At 43.8% G+C, this 24387-nt stretch overlaps 1 protein-coding gene and 1 long non-coding RNA gene across 8 annotated transcripts in view; one reads left to right on the plus strand and one right to left on the minus strand.

The window, feature by feature from the left end:
• ARHGAP24 (Rho GTPase activating protein 24) overlaps positions 1-24387 on the minus strand; it is a 415666-nt gene that overhangs the window by 150536 nt on the left and 240743 nt on the right. The window contains exon 1 of one of the 7 annotated variants that reach the window (XM_081020802.1): positions 17406-17545. The exons of 5 other annotated variants lie outside the window; for them this stretch is intronic. The gene's annotated coding sequence lies outside the window, so the exon portion shown is untranslated. Of the gene's footprint in view, positions 1-17405; positions 17546-24387 lie in introns of those variants that run through there. One more of the 7 variants, XM_081020803.1, reaches the window with a different exon arrangement.
• On the plus strand, positions 6078-10349 carry LOC308485502. Its single transcript, XR_013990576.1, has 3 exons — positions 6078-7527; positions 8301-8373; positions 9349-10349. It is a non-coding gene; the product is annotated as an uncharacterized lncRNA (long non-coding RNA).

Consider the following 24387-nt stretch of genomic DNA (forward strand, 5'->3'; position numbering starts at 1 on the left):
TCCTTGACTACAGCCAGTTTTCGTCCCCCTGCTGTGATAATCACCTCATCCATTTTATCTTGTTTCATGAAATAAACTTTAAAAAAGAAAAAAAAATGAAAACTAATGGGAAGAAGTTGCTTATGAAGTTATTGGTAATACACTTTTCCTTTCACATACATACACAGCAATCTAAATGCAGGCCTTCATCATATCACTTCCTCTAATGGCAAACACAGAGTACCAGCATAACTGGATTGAGGACAAACAAGGCTGAGGACTGAGCATGCTCAGTGGTCATGTCACAGTTGACATTCAGTTGGGAGGGATGGACAGTATGGTTCTGCCCTTTACAAGCTCCCCGCTGGCTTGGGGGATGGCCAGTGTGGCACCCATGTGTACCAGCGTGCCCATCATTATCTCCTGCAGTGCCTGCAAACGACCTCAGAAAATATCCCCTAAAAAGATCACAGTGCAAAAGAGATTCTTTGCTCTTTCTGCTCTGCTTACACTGGCTTGGTCTCTTCTACAATTATCATGCCTGCCTCCCACTAAATGTGCCCACATTTCATTAGATGCCAGGACTGATCACCCACCCTCCCTTCGATTCTGAACAGAGGAGAGGTGCAAAGAGTTGTGCTCTATACACAAGTATGGCGATGGCCTTTATTTCACTGATAGTGGGCATGCTGGCACCATTTTGTAGTTCTGTCTCTTTTTCTGCCCTTTAGATAAGGCGGACATTTTGCGTCGTGCCATACCCCCACAGCAGCCATTTTGTCATGTTTTACAAAGCAAATTCACACTAAAATGCAACTTCCACGCTTAAGGAAGAAAGCCAGCTTAAGAATGCAACACTACAAACAATTGCCAAACCATCCATCTTACCTCTGTCTTACCTAGAAAAGCTTAGTAAGATAGCAAAGAAGAAATACATCGTAGGTAATGTTTTAACTGACAATATTCATTTGAGTTTATTACTTTGCCTGAGATATCTCATGTAATTAATATGATAGAATGTGAATCTAATTCTATACCTGTCTACTCAGAAATCAATCATACTGATGTCAATGGGACTTACTCTCAGGTAACTGTGTACAGGATTGCAGCTAAAAAAGTGTAAAGCTATATAAAAAAATATATTATATATGCTTTTAAATAATAAAAAACAGTATTACACTTCCCAGATTTCTCCAGTCCCAGTCTTGCATAAAAGAATTTGGTACCTAGACTCTTCTTGCAAGGGCAGAAATGACACGGTCAAATTATCCATACATCTGACAAATCGAACCACTATTTTAAAATGAAAATAAATTTTAGGAAGCATCTTCTAGTGGGTGACATAGATTTACAACATATTAATATGTATTAAAGTGTTATTTCCAGGACTAGAGTTTTGGGTGGTGATAATTCACAGTGATAAACAGAAGACACAGTCAAATAAATCCCAGAATTTATTTTACAGATTGGTAGGGAAGTATGCATTTTTTTTCTACATGGCTTCTGGCAAACTAACACTTCTGGAAGAAGAGGAAGAAGAAAGACAATTTCTTTCCAGTGGGGAAAGGGCTATGTATGAGATATTTCTGATTTATCTGCAACTAAGGATTTCAGTCTCAGATTTAGTACTTCATATATATGAAAAGCACACTTATTTCTCATTATTAGAACTCATAAACTAACCTAAAAATAAAACAATAGGTTAGAACTGAACATTAGGCAGGATGTACTGCCCTTGATTGTGATTTTAACTGCATATTTTGTAATGCTGAAGTTTTTCATCATGGGGTTAAATTTATCAAGGTTCCTATCTCAGTATCTTTGGGAAAGAAAGGCAGTTTGATCTTGATACACAAAGCCCCACTGCCGCCGCCCATCGCAGTAATGATGCCAATTTCGTACACAAAACTGCCAGCAATATAGTTAGCATAATTCATACATATTGTTGTCGCTCATTAACTGTGCCATTTTGCAACCACACCATTTTTCTATCTAGAATCATAGAATTGTAGAGTCGGAAGCAACCGACCTCCAAGGAAGGAGAGTCCACAACTGCCATTCCACTGTCTAACAGCTCTTACTGTCAGTTCTTCCAGATGTTTAGCCGGAATATCCTTTCTTGTAACTTGAAGACATTGGTTCAGGTCCTGGCCTCCAGAGCAGGAGAAAACAGGCATGCTCCATCTTCCATGTGCCAGCTCTTTTGAGATTTGAAAATGAGTATCACATCTTCTCTCAGACTTCTCTTTCCCATGCTAAATATACCCAGCTCCCTCAACCATTCCTCATAAGTCTTGGTTTCCAGACCCTTGATCATCTTGGTTGCCCTACCCTCCTCTGCCCATGTTCCAGCTTAGCAATATCCTTCTTCAATTCTGGGACCCAGAACTGGACACGCTACTCCAAATGTGATCGGACCAAGGCAGAATTGAGTGGTACTGTTACTTTCCTTGATCTGGACGCTATATTTCTGCTGATGTAGCCTAGAATTGCATTAGCTTTTTTGCGGCTGCATCACACTGTTGTCTCAAGTTAAGCTTGTGGAGCTTATGGTCTCCTAAAACTCCTAGATAAAACTCTAGTACTACTGGCAAGCCAGGTGTCTCCCATCCTATATTTGTTCATCTGGTTTTTCGGACCTAAGTGTAGAACCCTACATTTTTAATATGGAATTCATATTGTCAGTCTTGGCCCAGTTCCCCTATCTATTAGGGTTGTCCTGAATCTCGATTCTCTATTCTGAAATATTAGCTACCCCAGTTTGGTGTCATCTGCAAATTTGATTTGCCTTCATCCAAGTCATTTATGGGATGTGGGTGGCGCGGTGGGTTAAACCACAGAGCCTAGGACTTGCTGATCAGAAGGTCGGCGGTTCGAATCCCCACGACGGGGTGAGCTCCCATTGCTCGGTCCCTGATCCTGCCAACCTAGCAGTTCGAAAGCACATCAAAGTGCAAGTAGATAAATAGGTACCACTCCGGCGGGAAGCTAAACGGCGTTTCCATGCGCTGCTCTGGTTCGCCAGGAGCGGCTTAGTCATGTTGGCCACATGACCCGGAAGCTGTACGCCAGCTCCCTCAGCCAATAAAGCAACCCCAGAGTCGGACACGACTGGACCTAATGGTCAGGACCTAATGGACTGGACCTAAGTCATTTATAAAGATGTTGAACCACAATGGCGCCACAACAGAACCCTGCAACATTCCACTTGTCATTCTTTTTCCAGGATGATGAGGAACCATAAGACAGCACCCAGTCAGTCAACCAGCTACAAATCCACCTAACTGTAACATTGGCAAGCCCACATTTTATCACCTTCTTCGCAAGAATACCATAGGGAACTTTGTCAAAAGCCTTACTGAAATCAAGATACACCATGTCCACAGCATTCCCCCAATCCTCCAAACTTTTAACTCTGTCAAAAAAAGAAATGAGATTAATCTGGCATGACTTGTTTTTGAGAAACCAATGCCAGGTCTTAGTAATCACAAGATCCTTTTCTAAGCGCTCCCTAACTGGCTGTTTAATTATATGATCTAGAATCTTTCCTGGTGTCAATGTCAGACCTGGGTCTTCTCCCCCCCCCCCAACTTTTTGAAGATGAAACAACATTTGCATCTGTAAAAAATCGTCACAAAGAAGATTCAGTTTCACAACCAAGCAATCAGGATGTATGCAAAGGGAGATAAGAAATGTCCATATCAAATAACACTTCTCCAAAAGAGTGCCAGAAAATGACATTCTGAAATATTTTATTATCATGATAACTACTGCCACTACCATCGCAAACACCTGCACCCCGAAAACCTCTTCACATTTACTATATGCAGCACTTCAAACATGGAAAGAGAAACTGCAGAGCAGCGAACATGACATGCAAGAAAGCGCTCTTTAGTTTCAACAGCAGTTAGGCTGCGTCTGGATGCCTATTTTAATTGCGTATAAAACAGGGACCCTTTTGCTCTGTCTATGTGAAATCTGGCAGGTGTGATGCCCTGGAGATAGCAGAATATCTGCAAATGTCATGCCATTTGGAATGGAAATTCACAGGCAGCAGAAGTCTACCTGCGTCTTTATAGAAATCAATGGGGAAACAAAACAAAACAAAAGAAGATAGCTTTTGGAAGGTAGGAGGTATTAACACCATCTAAATAAGGTTTCTTCTGAGATTGCAGGGGAGGTAAGTACCAGCTCCGGAGCATTGTGGAGTCATTTAAAAAAAAGCTCATCCCAACTCAGTATTTCAGTCTTATTGAAAATGTAAAATAATCAATGAATGAATATCATGGAATTGTAGAATTGGAAGGGACCATGAAAGTCATCTATTCCAATGCCCTGCAATGAAGGAATCTTCTGCCCAAGAGTTATTCTGATAAATATCCAACAAACCCTGATAGAAACTGCCTTCTCCCATGAACTGCCCTCTTCAGCTTTGACCTTGGAGAAACTCCTAAATTATATTTCTACAGCTGCTCCTTTGATTTATTATTTGACCCCAGCCCACCACCCTACAATTTGTTCTGGTCTCTAAAATTGCCCAGGCTTCAATCACCAAGCCAGACCACCCATGCCCAAAGTCCTTGTCTTACCTTTATTCAACATTCCTTTTTCGTTGGGCAAGGGTGGACCTTATAGCTGAAGGATTGCCATTTAAATCATAAGCAATCAGGAAAATCTGATTGCTTATTTTTATAAGGCCAATGGGCTACATAAAACCTGGGAAGGAACAAAGAGTGTCCCTTGGCTGCCCGCCTTACTGACGTGTCTTCCCTCTGATTAAAATTTGCACCAGTGTAGCATTAATTGTAAAAGGTCTTTGGCTCTTCTCCCGGACATAAATTTTTAAACTATGTAAAACCACTTGGGGGGAAAACAACAGCAGCGACAGAGCTATCCAACTGTGACTCTTCCAAAGGAAAAAAATATATATTGGGGAAGCGCCAAATGTAAGGAAGCAGACATTGACAAATAGCCATCACCTCCCCCAAAAGAGGAGCCAAACAGTAGGATACTAATAAAATTTAGATGCAAATGGGGTGTATCTTTTCCCTGCTTATGAATGCCCAATTAGCCATAATGGCAACAAGCAGCCTGGCTTCCAGCTGGAATCTGACACCCAATTTAAGCAGACTACAAACAAGTACAAAGGCTAACAAAACATCCATAGTGGGGAGAGGCGGTGGAGGGTGGGGTGGGGGGAGATTAGAAACACACATACATTGAGATTTCCATAGCTGCTGCTTGCAAACAATGGATCTGGCCAACCAGGAAATGAGATTAGGTTAATATGCAGCATCGAAAGAGGACAGAAAGAGAAAGTTTCCTCTTCCCACAGTAAAAAAGGACAACAACCCCCAACACACTTTTCAAGTCAGACTACAAACTATTTGTTTCAAATTATTGGCATTAAAAGCACAACACCCTCCTGTCTTCTGGAGAAATATGGGCCACTGGGCTGATAATTCTCCATTGCTGATTTACTGTTTTTCAAACAATAGCTTGAAAAATGGCTGGATCCCTTGAGGCGCTAAATCCTTCCATGCCATCAGAGCTTTCTGTATAGGCATCTGCATGGGTACACCTTCAAATGGATGGCGTACAACTTCCTAGCAATGGTCCCTCTGATCCCGTGTGAATTCCAGTCTGAACAAGTATACAGCGTAACTGGTTGAAAGTCACCGAACACATTCAGATTCGTGCCTATCATTCTGCAGCAAATAGCTGAACGATGGAACTCGTTCCCCCAGGTGACAGTGATGGCCACCAACTTGGAAGGCTTTAAAAGAGGATTGGACAGATTCATGGAGGAGAAGGCTATATCAGTTGCTACCAGCCATGATGGCTCTGCTCTGCCCCCACAGTTGAAGCAAGCAATGCTTCTGAATACCAGTTGCTGGAAACCACAGGAAGGAAGAGGGCTCTTGTGTGTAGGTGCTGCTCCCTGGTTTCTCATAGACATCTGATTGGCCACTGTGAGAACAGGATGCTGAACTAGAAGTGTCATTGGCCTGACCTAGCAGGTTCTTCTTATGTTCTAGACCTGGAAGCTTCAACCATGAATGTTCTAGGACTTTATGTGCTAGAGCCAGAAGGCACCTTCTGAGAACGGAATGGCTACTTCGCTACCTTCACAGGAGGGAATGAGAACTGTTGGAAGGTGCCAGTGAAGCAGGGCGGAGGGGAGTTATTTCTTTGTCAATTTCTTTCCCTGCTCAGTATTGTTTTGTGACTTTTGAAATATTATTTTTAGTAGAGTTCTTCTCATTATGAACTGTTGTTTAAAGAAGACATCCTTAATGTTCATTTAGTGCTGGGCCAAATTCAGAGTTATTGCATTAATTTACAAGACCCTTGGCAACTTGGGTCCAGATACTAAGGACCACTTAATTCATTATATCCCTGCCCAATCAAAGGGGGTTCTTGGGGGGGGGGTTGCTGTTAGTGTTCTCCAACGGGTCCAATTTCACACCTGGCATCCATTAGGACCTGTGCTCATTACTGTGGGCTCAAATCTGTGGAACTCCTTCCCAGCTGAGATCAGACAGGCTCCCTCTCTGTTGAATTTCAAGCAATGGGTGATGACTTAAAAAATAATAATCAGCCATTTTATGCTTAATTTTAACTGATTATACATTTGCATCTCTTTGGTAACCTCATTGTACTCTGCTTAGTAATCATGGTGCTATGTGATATATAAATTGGTGGGGGGAAATAAATAATCCGTAAAATTATGAGAACCAAAGAATGGTCAAACAGTTATGTTGCCTCCACAGACTTCAAAAGATTTCTATTTTTATTGTGCTGTTCCATGGGGTGTCTACAGGACCATGGACAGCTCTCAATGGCACTGAGAGAATTCAGGTTGGATACAGGCACCGAAGAGCAGCAGACTCAGATGTTGCTGCAGCAGAAGTCAGGAGCCAACTGGGGCTTCCTACAGGCTGCAGGCATGTCAAGGGGGAAATTCGTGGTGCTTAAAGTGTTTGGTCAAAAGTCTGGAGATGGTCAGAATTGGAGGGCAGAGTGACCAAGCCATGTATGTGGACACAGTGGTTGCTCCTAGGGGTCTCCTCACATGGATTCCTCTGCCTCTCCATGGTTCATTTAGAGGCAATTCCTGTACATAGACTTCCCCTCTTCAGTGTCCTTAGGTCTTTGTTTTGATTGATAGTTTTGAACCCTAGGCCATCACATTTATGTGCATAAGAACACTGAACATTTGCTTTTAAAGTCAGTGCTAAAGAGCTGGTGTCCTTCGCCATACAAGACTTTCATTTGCTCTGGAATCAGACTCAAAGGGATTTTGGTGTCCACTTGATCACATGGTTAAAGCAATAAACAAACAAGCTGGAGAACGAGTAGTGGGAAGATAGATTCTTCCCGTGCCTGATATTTTCTGCTTTTAGAAGCCTGCTACCCACTCTGCGAACATGGAGCACCCTGTTTCTGTTATGACTATTGTGCTATACAAAGGCTCAATGCAGGGGAAATTACAAGAGCTGGAAACTGGGAAACAGACCCAGAAGAGGAAGGCAGAATTTGAAAAATGTGAGATTGTGAATTAAGACATTCAAATAACAAGCCACGTAGCCTTTTCTGTAGGGCTGATAATCTCCATATGAAATTCAAAGCTAAGAATTGAATATGTCACTTCTATTTGGCGTATATTTAACAGTTAGTTTTAAAAGCCCTTTTCTTCATGTTCAGCATGAAATCCAGGCTTTCGAGTTCTCACATCAATGGCATCTTCATTTAGCCTTTCAAGATATGAAAGCTATATGATGACTTCTGTAACTACTCACAGCAGCTCAAATTAATTGATCCCTTTTGCTGAGCAGATATCAAACAGTGCCTTCAAAGCTGATATAGAAAACATATTTGCCACTGTGTATAGCTGGGTATATTTTATAGGTTTCTTTCTTTGTGTTTTTAAAGAAAGGAATGGCCTTGTTTTGGCACTGAAGTCTATTTCATACAGTTACATATCGACTTTTAAAATTCTCCCTTTTTTAAAAAAAGCTCTTAGATGTGTGGGATGAGGATTGGTGACAACACTCTGTTTACTACCTTATTTTACAGAAATAAGACAGAAATATAGAAACCAGGTTACAATTCAATTGAAGAGTATTTTTAATAATTATAATATTTTTTAAAATCAAAATACAAACTCATGCTAAATTATTCCAGAGGGTTTTCCATTCAAGTATGAAATGTATTCGTGAATCTTTTTTCATGTTTCCAGTACCTTATTACCTTTTGTAATAAAGATACCTTGCACATTAGCATACAATGCCAGATTGCATTTTCCCATTCCCTTACAGATGGAACTTCCTGTGATGGGTAAACTGCAGTTCCCAGGATTCCTTGAGGGAAGTCATGTGATTTAAATGAATGGTGTGAATGGGAGCCTTGTTAGCAAGCTCTCATTGGGCATGAATTTCTTCACCACGTTAGAGCCCTTTGGATTGAATGACGGTATTCAAAAATAACTGGGGAGGTATCAAAATAGGCTTGGTAAGTGAGAAACAGAAGATTCTGCACCATTCAAGACTGGGGCCATTTTACCACACAGATACATGCATATCAGGTAGCTAGAAAGTGGTCATCATGTCTGAAGCTCTGTTGTACACATTTACTGTCACATTCAGTCTCTAGCCAGAGTGAGGTGGCTGCTTCAGGCCAGGGCCGTCTTAAGCATATCCGGCACCATGGTGCAAAGCTCCCTCCAGCACCCCCCGTTTCCCAGAGTTTTTTAGGGAGGATGGCACTGCTGGCGGGGCTGGAGGAGGCGGGCAGTGGCTGGAGGGTGGCTCCTCTGGTGGGGAAGAGGCAGAGGCTGGACATGGCACCTCCCGGCTCAGCTGGCCGCTTTATGCCACGGTGGCCATGGCAGATGGAGGTCCTGGGCACAGCGCTGCTTTGGCATGGCATGGCAGAGGCAGGCGAGGGTAGCAAGCTGATGCCAGGAGGCGCCACATCCAGCCTCCGCTTCTTCCCTGGAGCCCTTCAGAACTTAGCTTCTATGGGTAAGACGCCCCTGCCTCAGGCAGCAGATTCTGAGGGGCTGTGAGTAGAAAGATCTGGGTGTGCACTTCCTAAGCTATCCTGCTGCCCTCAAATGCTGTGTAGGCCGCTCCAATAAGTGTTGGAAGTGTAAAGAGAAAGAGGGCATGTTTTATCACATGTGGCGGAATTGTAATCAAAAGCTATTGGGAAATGATTTACAATGAAATGAAATGAAAAATGTTTAAGATCACTTTTGTTAAAAGAGCAGAAGCTGTTTTGCTGAGCATTACAGTGGTACCTCGGGTTAAGAAATTAATTCATTCCAGAGGTCCGTTCTTAACCTGAAACTGTTCTTAACCTTAGGTACCACTTTAGCTAATGGGGCCTCCTGCTGCCACCATGCGATTTCTGTTCTCATCCTGAAGCAAAGTTCTTAACCCAAGGTATTATTTCTGGGTTAGCGGAGTCTGTAACCTGAAGCATCTGTAACCTGAAGCATCTGTAACCTGAGGTACCACTGTACAGGCCAAGACCTGCCAAAAACGTGGAAGAAACTATTCATGTATGCTACAACAGTGGCTAGGATATTACTAGCCCCAAAATGGAAAGATGACAAGATACCAACGAAAGAAGAATGGCAAGGAAAACTGATGGAATACAGTATGCTGAAATGGTGAAGCTCACTGGAAAACTTAGAGACAAAGACAATAGAGATTTCAAAAAAATTATCGGGAATCGTTTATGATGTATCTACAGAAATACTATAAAGAAGTAGATTCACTAGCAGGGTTTGACTAAACACTTACAATTAAGAAAACAAATATAAAAGTTAAGTAATATGGAAAATATGAATGATATGAGTGTAATAAGATATAGTTAAAAGACTACAAATTAAGGTAGAATAAAATAAGCAGAAGAAACAATATTTAAAGAACCAGAAGAGGAAGTTGAGGGAAGTCAGGGGAGATTGGGATTTGCATATGTTTTCACTTTTCTTGTGATAATGATGATTGTGTTGAATACAAAAATGTAAAACTTAATAAAAATTATTAAAAAACAAAACACAAATGCTGTGTAGGCCACAGTTCTGTTACCAGTGCTGACTGAAGTAAGATTCAGTTGGCAGGCTGCTTGGGTTTTGTACCTGGAACAGGGGAGGGGCCATCTTGTTCTTCACTTCAGGGAGCAAAAATTCTCAGGCCAGCCTTGATACACGGCATAAAGCTCCTCAACCCCTGAACGATTCTGTTTATTTTTCAGCAAAAGCAACAGCTTCCAGCCATGAAAAATATGGGAATTACTGCAGTGTGTGAAAATTCCACTTTACAGTACTTTTAGTGCTCAAACGATTTCAATTCCCGCCATCTGGGGTGCCTGCTGCTCGCCAGTCTGCAAACTCGGACACTGCTAGCAGCGCTTACACAAAAAAAACAAAAAAACCCCAACGTTCCCTTTTAACTATTGCTAAAGCTCTGCAGCTGTCTTTCTGTGTGCAAATGGAAGCGATCTCTCCAAAACAGAACATGAATGGAAGGATAGCCAATGAATTTTGAGCCAGTGGAGAAGTGGCTTACGTGGAAGAAACTCTGAATTAGTGCCAGGCTCCAGATGGACACAGGTTGCTTGTTCAAGTGAAAAATATAACTGTCCAAATACTGGTCCTAATTGCATTACATGAATGTTATTTACACACTGGTTGTAATTTCCATTAATTTATATTGAGCATTTCCCAAGACAAGGGAAAACGTTTCCCACGTCGTCTGTGGAGGATAACCCCTTCCACCACCATCCCAGTTTATTACCCAAATCTAGACATCAAGCATACAGGAATCCTAGTGGTGAAGCATGAAAACTACTAGTACATTTGCAAAGCTAAGCAGGGTCTGGTATGGTTTCAAATTGGATGGGAGACTGTGTGTTGAGATTCCTGTAATGCAGAGGATTGGTGTAGGTGACCCTTCCAACTTTATGTTTCTATGATTTCTATGAATCTGTAGGTAGGTAAATATTTGCAAGGCGAAACACAGTGTGGAACAGACAGACAGAGCCCAACGCGCCTGCTTTTCTATGTCCCACAGAAGCAAAGATCCTGCATGGATCTGACTGATTCGGTTTAATAATAATAATAATAATAATAATAATAATAATAATAATTTATTATTTATACCCGCCCATCCCCGGCCACTCTGGGTGGCTTCCAACAGAATATTAAAATACAATAGTCTATTAAACATTAAAAGCTTCCCTAAACAGAGCTGCCTTCAGATGTCTTCTAAAAGTCTGGTAGTTGTTTTTCTCTTTGACATCTGGTGGGAGGGCGTTCCACAGGGCGCATGCCACTACCAAGAAGGCCCTCTGCCTGGTTCCCTGTAACTTGGCTTCTCGCAGCGAGGGAACCACCAGAAGGCCCTCAGCAATGGACCTCAGTGTCTGGGCAGAATGATGGGGGTGGAGATGCTCCTTCGGGTATACTGGACAGAGGCCGTTTAGGGCTTTAAAGGTCAGCACCAACACTTTGAATTGTGCTCGGAAACGTACTGGGAGCCAATTTAGGTCTTTCAAGACCGGTGTTATATGGTCTCAGTGGCCACTCCCAGTCACCAGTCTAGCTGCCGCATTCTGGATTTGTTGTAGTTTCCGGGTCACCTTCAAAGGTAGCCCCACGTAGAGCGCGTTGAAGTCCAAGCAGGAGATAACTAGAGCATGCACCACCCTGGTGAGACAGTCTGCGGGCAGGTAGGGTCTCAGCCTGCATACCAGATGGAGCTATGGTCTGGCTTCTTTTCCCTTTTTACTTTGAAATGCATATGTGTGCCAGACTAGATTTGATATTAATATATGCCTTTTTTTATGCAACTAGCAGTAACAAAAGCATCCTGAGCGACTTCGGGACCTCAGGAGATAGAGAAGAAGAGCTTAACCCTTTCTCCCCTGCTACAGCCCCAACAAAAAATCCTCTTCTGCCAGCTGCTTATATTTATTAGGAGAGAATACAAACAGCAGCTTAGGAAGATGATTTTCACTGGGATCACCGCATGCGGATAAAGAAGGCTTAAATTTTCCCTCTCTGCTCCCTGTAGTCCCAGTTCTACTCAGGATCCCCGATGGCTACTATTTATATAAGAAAAAACCCATTATGCACATTAACTGCAATCATGCAGTTTGGGCTCTTATTTGGCATTTTTTTAAAAAAAATTGAATCATGGGATATACAGAGATGGCAAAACTGACAGCTCTGATAAGAGACACAAATCTAGAATTTTTCAAGGAGGACTGGAAACCTTTTCTGGTCTATTTAAAAAATAATTGTCCATACGCATAGTCCACAGTGGGGTTTGAAATTTAAGAAAAATACAGCAGAATATATTGAGAAACCTGTTAAAGAGGATGAAACTGTATATGATGCAATTGTAAGATGCAATTGTGATTATAAAAATTGAGGATGGGTGAGCCGGAAGTCATTAGTATTGCAGAATGAGGATTATAACTGTTGAGTGATAACATGTAACTTTGTATTTTGAAATAAAAGAAAAAAGGAAATTGGGCGGTGGGGGAATAACGGTCTCCCCCCCCCCATTGGCTTTTATGTAGCAACTGGAGCTTCCAGTTGACTCTGCTATTGGTTGTTCAGGCCCCTTTGTTCCATGAAAAGGGTGTGCAGAGCTTCATTTTTGTGTGACCGTAATCATGCATATAGTTAGGTCCATATAGTTAAAGCTATGGTTTTCCCAGTAGAGATGTATGGAAGTGAGAGCTGGACCATAAAGAAGGCTGATCGCCGAAGAATTGATGCTTTTGAATTATGGTGTTGGAGGAGACTCTTGAGAGTCCAGTGGACTGCAAGAAGATCAAATCTCTCCATTCTGAAGGAAATCAGCCCTGAGTGCTCACTGGAAGGACAGATCCTGAAGCTGAGGCTCCAATACTTTGGCCACCTCATGAGAAGAGAAGACTCCCTGGAAAAGACCCTGATGTTGGGAAAGATGGAGGGCACAAGGAGAAGAGGACGACAGAGGACGAGATGGTTGGACAGTGTTCTTGAAGGTACCAGCATGAGTTTGACCAAACTGCGGGAGGCAGTGGAAGACAGGAGTGCCTGGCGTGCTCTGGTCCATGGGGTCATGAAGAGTCGGACACGACTAAATGACTAAACAACAACAATCATGCAAAGCCACCAGACTATTTTGAAGTGAGCAGAAGCGATGCTGCCAAATCCCGATGAGCAAACCTTCACCTTCAACATTTCCGCTTGCAGGATGGAAGGATGGTATTGGGAAAAAAACATTGTTGCTAATGACTGCTTAGCTTCTGGCTCAGTGAAGTGTGGGTGCTGTAAATGCATGTTCCATTGCTCTCCAGTTGCTATAAAAGCACCTGGCTTCTCCCTGTTTTTCAGCTCTGATGGTGCTGAAAGATAAACAGGTGAAAATGGACAGCCAAGTGCTACTTTGCATGGGGGGGGGGGAGGAATTGAGGTGCTGAAGAAGATTGGTCATAATAAGGCAAGTTGATCTTTATTGATGGTCCCTTGAGTCAGGGAACAGGGGAGGCAGGCGGAGGAAATGAATTTCCTTCACAAACCATAAAAACAAACCACAAAATTAGGGCAGCCGTTCACATTATGCTTGCATGTGTGCTGTGTTTGGTAAATTTGTGCTTGCAGACACCTGGGTACTCTAAGGCCTCATCCAGCCTTCCTTTTGTGATTTATTTCTAGGTACAGGCCTGCACTTTTTAAATCTTTTTTTGCCCTAGTATTTTCACTGTGAAAACCTGCTCTTTACTTCTTATTGTTTTCCATAGGCATAGCCAAGAGGGAGGGCAGGGGGCAACTGCCCCCCCCATCAATAATAATAAAAATACACAGCAAACTGAGGTTCTGCCTCCCTCAACAAAAATCATTTTCTCTCTTTTTTCCCTTGTTTTTCTCTCTTCTTTTCTTTCTTTCTCTTTCCCTTTCCTCCTTTCCTCCTTTTTTAATATTAATTTTGAATAAAATAGATATTTGGTAGTAAGATTTGTATCTATCTTTATAAACACTAATAAAATTTATTTTTAAAAAGAAAAGCATAGATCTGTGCCTAAAAAGTGCAGGGCAAAAGGTAAAAGGTGAGTTTGGATGAGCCATTGGGCTGTGATTACAGAGGTATGCTTAAAGGCACATGCATTTATGATGATTATTCTTAATAATTAAACTTAAATCCTGCCTTTCCTCCCAAAGGAGCCCAGGGCAGCAAACACACAAGCAATAAAGCAATTGTTGTTGTTTAGTCCTTTAGTTGTGTCTGACTCTTCATGACCCCATGGACCAGAGCACGTCAGGCACTCCTGTCTTCTACTACCTCCCGCAGTTTGGTCAAACTCATGTTGGTAGCTTTCAGAACACTACCAGCGCTGCTACCGAGAAGGCCCTCTGCCTGTTTCCCTGTAACCTCACTTCTCGCAGTGAGGGAACTGCCAGAAGGCCCTCGGAGCTGGACCTCAGTGTCTGGGCTGAACAATGGGGGTGGAGACGATCCTTCAGGTATACAGGGCTGATGCAGAATGTGGATAGCAGTTCCTTGAGAGCTGAACAACATTAGGGCTACCATAAAAAAAAAAATATGGATGCCAAATGAAATATTTTGCATCATGGCACAGAAATGGAAGCAGGAAGAACTACCGACGAAAGAGGAATGGCAGATGAAACTGACAGAATGGCAGAATTGGATAAGATGACAGGGAGAATTTGAAACCAGTGGGACCAGAAATTCTTGAAAGATTGGAGTAAATATACGAGTTATCTGAAAGACAATTGTAACCAACTGACTACGCTTGTAGGACTACAAGAGGTTTTGCAAGGAGAACTATATGATATATTGGAGAAAAGATTTATGAGAATGGGTTTTAAGTTATGGATTGTTAAAAGTAGTACTTAGGATAACAAAGGTAAGGTTAAGAGATGAGGTTTGAAAAGGTTAAGAGATGAGGTTGATGGAAGTCTCAGACTAAAATAGCCAAAATGTTGTATAAGATGAGATGAGATGAGATGATATGTTCTGTTTGGAAAATATATGTAAAAACTAATAAAAATGTATATTTAAAAAGAAATAAATATTTTGCAAAATAAAAAAAATCCTTCCAGTAGCACCTTTAAGACCAACTAAGTTAGTTCTTGGTATGAGCTTTCGTGTGCAAGCACACTTCTTCAGATACACTTTTGCATCATTGCTTTGTGGGACACATCCCTGATTGCAGAAGGTGCCTCTGGGAAATACAGGAATCCAAAGAATACTGTGCTGTACACTGGAAAGAAAATATTCCACTTGTCTGGCATACCTGCAGTATCTATTTTATGAGCATCCTTTTTGTGGTCCACTTGTTGATTGTTCCTGTAATGCCTTACAGGCAAGTTAATGAAACAATATCATCAATGGATGTCTCAGGCCAAAGAAGAAGGCCTAATGATTCATGTGCTATTCACTGAGAGTGTGCAGCCTGCACCAAACATCCCCTTAGGTTACCTACTGCCAGGCGTGCATGTTTAAAATAAATGAAAAGTTCTCCTCCCTCCATTGCTGCTTTAAATGAGAAAATATTGTGTGTGTGCAATCCGGTGGGAATTGTTTATCTGGGCAAATTTATTGCAATATGCAACAAGGTGAGTTGCCAGCAGGAGTCTTGTCGACAAGCTCAGGAAGCATGCATGATAGAGTGGGATGGAGTTACAGGTGGGCAACAGCTCAGTGGCCAAATTTGCATTCAGATGCTGGGAAGTTCACATTGCAACCTCATAAAAAACAAATAAATCATGGCATCAGATGGCACACCTTTAGGTCTAAAGAAACACACCATGTACTTAGTGGCAATGTTCAGTTAAATTTGGATGAAATCTGCACACTGAGTTGTATCTTCTGGGATTTAAGATGATTATGTAAAATTCCAAAGGGCAAAGAAAGAGATGAGAAAAAGGAGGAAAGAGAGTTTTCTCTGACTCAGTGCACTGAATTCAAATGGCACTTAATTGGAGAAAATGAAGCAAGCGAGGGTTAAAACACTTTTAGAAATCGATTTGTAAATACACCCTCAGAAATACAAAGCAGTGTTCTGGGGAGTGTGATCTTTGTAAAATAAGTGTAAGAGCAAGTAGGTGATATGTGCAATATAAGTTATGACTGCAGCCAAAAGTGCTCTGTACATTTCCGTTGCTGGCTAAACAAACACAGCCTTGCAGTGAGCACATAATCAATTCTTGTGGTAGCTGAGCAAATGGCAATTGTAGGCAGCAAGAGGGATAGATGGAACCACCCAATTTTGCTCTACAGGATTGCCATCTCTGGTGGTTCTCCTTCCCCTATGTAACTATGGTTCTAATTTATGGAGATCCATGCCAATTTTGGGACGCCGGTGGCGCTGTGGGTTAAACCACAGAGCCTACGACTTGCCGATCAGAAGGTTGGCAGTTCGAATCCCCGCGACGGAGTGAGTTCCCATTGCTCGGTCCCAGCTCCTGCCAACCTAGCAGTTCAAAAGCACGTCAAAGTGCTTTTGTAGATAAATAGGTACCGCTCCGGCGGGAAGGTAAACAGTGTTTCCGTGTGCTGCTCTGGTTCGCCAGAAGCGGCTTAGTCATGCTGGCCGCATGACCCAGAAGCTGTACGCCGGCTCCCTCAGCCAGTAAAGTGAGATGAGCGCTGCAACCCCAGAGTCAGTCACGACTGGACCTAAAGGTCAGGGGTCCCTTTACCTTTACCTTTATGCCAATTTTTAAAACTTCTTTGAACACCATGCCTGGGCTGGGGGAAACACGGCAAAGGCAAGGCAACGCCAAGGTGTTGCAAAGCTGCAGTGAGTGCCAGAAACTGTGCCAAATTAGAATTCCCATATCATCGTCTCTCAAGCACAACTCCTTAACAGAGTCTCAGGGTACGCATGACATAAAGGGCAGCTGTAATGCATACTGTTAAGGAATTAACATAGCAAGTAGTTCATACATCTGCTTAGCCATTCTGCGTCCACAGTTGTTCATCCAGACATCCAGGCTTAACAGAGATGAACTTTGCATGCCTTCCCAGATTCAAGCAGGCTGCAGGATAGAAAAAGAAGTCTTGAAACAACAAGACTTGCAAGTCCATTTTTTCACCACCTGCAGATGAGTGCAATTTCTGCACACACCCAAGCCTTATCCAGTATGAAAACCAAACTCAATAGGCACTCATTTCACACACACACACACACACACACACACACACACACACACCTCTTTCTCTCTGTCAAACACACACACAATTCTACAGAAAAGTCTTCTGCCTATAAGGGAGCTAACATGAATAGCCGTTCATAAAACCGAGCAGAGATGGTGAAAAACAGCACAAGAATTCAACCTGATCACGGCTTCCCTGATATGATTAAGCGGCAATAAAAACATAAAATAAAGGTACCTTGGTGTTAATGGGTCTGACAGTCTCTTCATAGATATTTCTCCAGCACAGAGTCTTGCTTACCTAAACATCGCCATTCAGCTCAAATGAAATGCCTTGATTTGCTGAACTGACAAGCTGGGGCACAGCAATCTCTCTCGCTCTCTCCCTCTCTCTGTGTGTGTGTTTTTCCCTCCTTGAAAAAAATGTAGTTGGATCTAAGCCACTATAGTTACTATTTATTTTAAACACTGAGGGGCTGTTGGGGAAATAACCCATTTCTTCCTCCTCTTATGGCTGAGCCAACATCTACTCTCCCATGACTTTAAGGGGGAAAGAACCAGAAGGAATTTTGTGCTATAAATAAATTAGAGGAATGCATGAAAGTTGTAAATATTGCTAATTTAGTAATGCACTTTATAGGGCTTTTACTGGAGCTCCAGCTGCAGACAAACCCACTTCTTCTGAGCAGAAAATAGGCTCTTGCTTGCAGGTTGCAGACCTTCTTGGCCCAGGAAACCTTTTCAGCAGCCCCTTCCCTTATGCTCGGGTTACATTACAGCAGCCACAGGGATTGGCAGCCTAGGGGAACATGTGGCTTCTAGATGGTGGACTACAACTCCCAGAATCTCTGAATATTGGTTGGAAGTGGATAGTATTTTGAGTCCAACATCTGGAGGGCCACGGGTTCTCCATTCCTGGCTAACGGCAACTTTTAAAAAAAGAAAACATGACCTCCAGGCATGATGTCTAGCAGCACTTAGTGCATGGACTGATAGCATGAAATAGTGAACTTCCCTGCCTATCATTCTAGCTATATTTCCACTGGTGATGCTCAGTGGTACACTATCTGGTTTCCTATATTCCTTTCTGTATTCCAATAATAATAATAATAATAATAATAATAATAATAATAATAATTTATTTATACACCGCCCATCTGGGTGCCTGCCAACGAATATTAAAAACAATACAGCATCAAACATTAAAAACTTCCCTAAACAGGGCTGCCTTCAGTTGTCTTTTAAATGTAAAATAGTTGCTTATTGCCTTGACATCTGCTGGGAGGGCGTTCCACAGGGCAGGCACCACTACCGAGAAGGCCCTCTGCCTGGTTCCCTGTAACCTCACTTCTCACAGCGAGGGAACCACCAGAAGGCCCTCAGCGCTGGACCTCAGTGTCTGGGCTGGACGATGGGGGTGAATACGCTCCTTCAGGTATACAGGACCGAGGCCGTTTAGGGCTTTAAAGGTCAGCACTATCAGTTTGAATTGTGCTCGGAAACATACTGGGAGCCAATGAAGATCTTTCAGGACTGGTGTTATATGGTCTCGGCGGCCACTCCCAGTCACCAGTCTAGCTGCCGCATTCTGGTTTAATTGCAGTTTCTGAGTCACCTTCAAAGGTAGCCCCACGTAGAGGGCATTGCAGTAGTCCAAGCGGGAGATAACTAGAGCATGCACCACTCTGGCAAGACAGTCTGCGGGCAGATAGGGTCTCAGCCTGCGTACCAGTGGAGCTGGTAGACAGCTGCCCTGACACAGAAGTGACCTGCACCTCCATGGTTTGTAACATTAACATTTTTACTTTTCTAAATTACATTTATATCCCACCATTCTTCCAAGGAGGTTATGGTGACATGCATTGTTTCTCAACCTCCCATCCTGGTTTCACCCTCACAAAACCCCTGTGAGGTAGGCCAGGCAGAGAGAGACACAGAGACAGACCTGATACCACCCAGGGACACTCTGACCAACACAACACACAAGGTAAGAATTTTCCCTACTTGCAATACAACACCATGAGGTGAGCCATTTGCCCTGAAATTATTACTCACAATTAAAATAAGACCTTTCCCCATTTTTTTGCCTTTGCACCTGCCTGGTCAACACTCAGACCAGGCAGCTGCCATTGTCGGCACATGCAAAGAAGTTGATTACTTGGTCTCCATGGATTTCTCCCAACTGCAGTAAGTGACTTGATATTCTTGTAAGCAGGAATGTAAGTTACAGAAAAGAATGGAGCACCCCTACCCACAACCGTTAGAGCAAATAGTGGTGCTGTGGTCTAAACCACTGAGCCTCTTGGGCTTGCCGATCAGAAGGTTGGCGGTTTGAATCCCCGGGATGGGGTAAGCTCTGTCCCAGCTCCTGCCAACCTAGCAGTTCGAAAGCATGCCAGTGCAGGTAGATCAATGTGTCGGGAAGGTAAACGGCATTTCTGTGCGTTCTGGCTTCCGTCACGGTGTCCCATTTCATCATGCTGGCCACATGACACGGAAAGCTGTCTGTGGACAAGCGCCGGCTCTCTTGGCCTGAAAGCGAGATGAGCACCACAACCCCATAGTCACCTTTGACTGGACTTAACCATCCAGGGGTCCTTTACCTTTAAATAGCAGGGCACATGAATCATGGTAATGTGACCTTGCTAAAAGAAAACACACATGGGGGGGAGTGGAGACAACAACCCCAAGCCCAACCATATGGATGAATGACAGACAAGCTCTCCAGACAATTTTTGGTGAGGTTTGGGGACCCAGGGAAAAAAATGCTTGGGGGCTGGAAAACAGGCCCTTAGAGCTACCCCTGCTCCAAATCTTTAATTGACCTTTGTTTAGATGAATCCAAGTCCTGATGAGGGAGGGTGGAAACTGAACACCCAGAGGCTTCTTGGTGAGTTCTCAATCTTTAGTTCATCACTGTCCCTAAGGTATTGTGACGTGGAGGATGCAATGGAAGCTGGCTGACTGCGAGTTTTAAATGAGTGCTTCCCCTCTTGGAGGGAGGATTAGGAATAAAGTACCAAGCTGCAGCAACAGGGGCCTCCTCAAAAGCAGCAATCGTCACCCATCTGGCAGATGGCTCTGCCTGCTGTCAGGAGACATGCTAGCTCCACTTTCTCCTTCTCCACATGGGGCTCCATGTTTGTAAATATGGAGCATATGCAAGCAGCCAGGCATGGAGCCTGGTACGGCGACTCTCAGCATCCATAGAAAGAAAGAAAGGGAAGATTGCAAGGTTGCCTACCTCTGTAGGCAACAATTCCCAAGCAGCAGGGCGAAGACACATGTGTGCGAAAGCATTACGAGCCAGTTTAGAACTGTCAAAACAATGCACACTCTTTTCCCCCCAGATTGTTTGATGATGATGATGCTATTTGGGCCACAGGGAGTTTGCACATCACTGGCTTCTTCCCCCCCCCCCACCCCACAAATTCCACCTATTTGATGGCCATCTTGCTAGTATAATTGAATGGAGCTGTTGTCAATCCCAATCATCTTTCAGTGCTCATTCACAGAACTTAAGTGGATTGATTTTTTGGTTGTTGGTTGTTGTTTATTTTAAATGGGCTTGATACAATTTCTAAGGCACGTTAAACTTCACATGGGTGTGCAGTGGGAATGAAAGTGGTCTTTGCCTTTTTAAGCTTCTCCCTGCTGCCACGAAGATGAGAAATATGCTCTTTTAAGAATACGAGATGCTAAAGAACCTGGCAGATGCCCTGAATCAGGTGTCCCAAATCACATTCCACTAACGGTGGACCAGCCACATCTATGGCATAAGCAACTGTGCCTGAGCTGATCCCCAAGTGCTCCCTAGGACTTCGTAATGAGACCAATCAGCAATCTGCTCACATGGCAAAGGCACAGTTGGGGCCTTTTGCAGAATTTACATAAAATTTAATGACTTCTAAGAGAGACTAAATGACGCTTGGTTTTATTGCACTTGTCCAAGCTTTTTTGGCTTTTACTGAACGACAGAGGTTATATTTGTTTGAACGGCAGACTCGCTGTCGTTTGTTCTGTCCAGTCCAGCAGGTTTTTCAAAGACTGATTTCACTTGCCAGTTCGTCATCATATGCTTGAATCTGGAACATATGTTTTCTAAATAAAATGGGAGGTGAAACCAACCCTCTCTCTTTTTTTGGCATAGACGGCATGGTAGATAATTATATTATCCAACTTGCCCATTATTTTCATTGATTCAGAGTTCTCGAGTGAGCTGTAAATCATACCACTTCTCATGTTCAGCTATTACTCTGACATCTTAGCTGGTGGGATTCTAAATTATAACATTTCTTGGCCTGTCTTCTGGAAAATGCATTGTTTTACCTCCCCCGGTAGAAAAATCTGCTTGTATGTCCATGACCAAGATGGTTTTCTGACAATAGGTAAGTGAAATCAAATCTTCTTGCTGTGGCCACTGAGCATCTGTGGACATCTAGGCACAGACATAACACATGAAGGGGGCATTGGTGGGGAACATTCCCACCAGTCCAAGGTAGCATGGCTAGCGGTTAGGGATGATGGGAGCTGTAACCTAGGAACATTTATTACAGAATAACAGACCTGTAAAGTCGGAAGGGACCATGAAGAAGAAGAAGAGTTTGGATTTGATATCCCGCTTTATCACTACACGAAGGAGTCTCAAAGCGGCTAACATTTTCCTTTCCCTTCCTCGCCCACAACAAACACTCTGTGAGGTGAGTGGGGCTGAGAGACTTCAGAGAAGTGTGACTGGCCCAAGGTCACCCAGCAGCTGCATGTGGAGGAGCGGGAAAGCGAACCAGGTTCACCAGATTACAAGTCTACTGCTCTTAACCACTACACCACACTGGCTCTCATCTAGAGGGTCATCTAGTTCAACCCCCTGCAACGCAGGAATCTTTCACCCAACGTGGGATATGAACCCATGACCCTGAGGTTAAGAGTCTTTTAGTTTTTGTTATTGTTGGGAATGTGGGCAGACAAAAGGTTGCATTTCTTCACATAGTGCATAATTTAATTATGGAATCTTCTACCATAAGGTGCAGAAGGTGGTTTAAAAAAAATTCCTGGAAGATAGCAGTATCAGTCGTGATGGTCACTTTACTTCTCATACCGCCAGAGGCAGAATACCTTTAGTTAGTTGCTAGTTGCTGAGGACCACTGTTTGGGTCCTCACTGTTAGATCCCTTAGATCTATCCAATTACCGCCCAGTTTCGAATCTTCCATTCCTGGGTAAGGTGATTGAGAGAGCAGTTGCTGAACAGCTTGGTAGGTTTCTGGATGAAACATCGGCTCTGGATCCATTCCAGTCCGGCTTCCGCGCTGGTCATGGGACCGAGACGGCTCTGGTCGCCCTAACAGATGATCTCCGCAGGCAGCTGGATCGAGGCGGGTCGGGGCTGCTGATTCTTCTAGACCTGTCAGCAGCCTTCGACATGGTCGATCACGAACTCCTGGACCACCGCCTTGCCGACGTGGGGATCCAGGGCACAGTCCTTCAATGGCTGCGCTCGTTTCTCTCTGGTCGGGGACAGAGGGTGGCGCTTGGGGGGGAACTGTCATCCCGCCACTCCTTGGTGTGTGGAGTGCCCCAGGGTGCGATACTCTCCCCGATGCTTTTTAACATCTTTATGCGCCCCCTCGCCCAGCTTGTCCGGAGTTTTGGGCTGGGCTGCCATCAGTATGCTGATGACACCCAACTCTATCTGCTGATGGATGGCCATCCTGACTCGGCCCCAGACACACTGATCAGATGCTTGGAGGCTGTGGCTGGATGGTTACGTGGGAGCCGGTTGAAGTTAAATCCTTCGAAGACAGAGGTCCTCTGGCTGGGACGGGACGATATGGGATTGAGGGGGCAACTCCCATCTCTTGCGGGGGTGCAATTAGTGCCAGCACCGTCCGTTAAGAGTTTGGGTGTAATCTTCGATACCTCCCTCTCCATGGAGGCGCAGATTGCAGCTATAACAAAGGCGGCATTTTTTCATCTCCGCCAAGCTAAGCAGTTGGCTCCTTACCTCTCTCGCCCTGACCTAGCCACTGTGATCCACGCGATGGTCACCTCCAGACTGGATTATTGTAACTCGCTCTACGTGGGGCTGCCCCTGAGACTGACCCAGAAACTCCAGCGGGTGCAGAATGCCGCAGCGAGACTCCTTACGGGGTCTTCGCTGCGGGATCACATTCATCCGGTGCTATACCAGCTGCACTGGCTCCCGGTGGAGTACAGGATCAGGTTTAAGGTGCTGGTTTTAACCTTCAAAGCCCTATACGGCCTAGGACCCTCGTATCTACGGGACCGCCTCTCCTGGTATGCCCCACAGAGGAACTTACGGTCTTCAAATAAAAACATCTTGAAGGTCCCAGGCCTCAGAGAGGTTAGGCTGGCCTCAACTAGAGCCAGGGCTTTTTCGGCTGCGGCTCCAACCTGGTGGAACGCTCTGTCACAAGAGACAAGGGCCCTCCAGGACTTGACATCTTTCCGCAGGGCCTGCAAGACAGAGCTGTTCCACCAGGCCTTTGGTCAGGGCGCAGCCTGACTCCCTCCTTTGGCAATCTTTACAATACTTTAGTTTATGGTTGCCATCAATTTTGATTTTAATTAATTCTTTGATGTTTTTATAATGTTGCACTATTTTAGTGTTGTTAGCCGCCCTGAGCCCGGCTTCAGCTGGGGAGGGCGGGATATAAATAAAATTTATTATTATTATTATTATTATTATTATTATTATTATTATTACTGTTTGGGTCTTATGTGGGTCAAGGCTCCGGGAAAGCTATTCCATCCCTGGTTTCAGCAAGAGCAGAGAAAACGAGGTAGAGTCCTTTTTAATGAGTTTTATTCAATCCGAATAAAAGAACGCAACAAGCCTTAACAATGGTGTTGCTCCAAACTGGGCTCCTCCTCCCTCCTGCCCAGTGACAGCTTCTTCCCTTACAGTGGCCAAAATGTCTCTGATTCTTTTGTTTCTGCAGTCTTAACGAATGTCACATTCTGGGAGAAGGGGGTTCAGAAATATTATCCGGTGACAACATGTCATCTGGCTGCCGTGCCACAGTCCCTCCCCCCTTCTTCTAACACTTCCCAGCGGTTCTGTTTGTCTCTCTCCGAGCTGTGACTTTCCTCAATCCCTTCAAAGCCCTGCTGCAAAATAAGGCTGCCTCCCTCTGCTCCTAAAGCGTCAGGAGAAGGGGGTGTGATCGCCACCATTCCTCTTCCTCCATCTTGCCCTCT

This window comes from Podarcis pityusensis (genome assembly GCF_964106645.2).
Source record: "Podarcis pityusensis genome assembly, chromosome: 9".
Lineage (NCBI taxonomy): Eukaryota > Metazoa > Chordata > Lepidosauria > Squamata > Lacertidae > Podarcis > Podarcis pityusensis.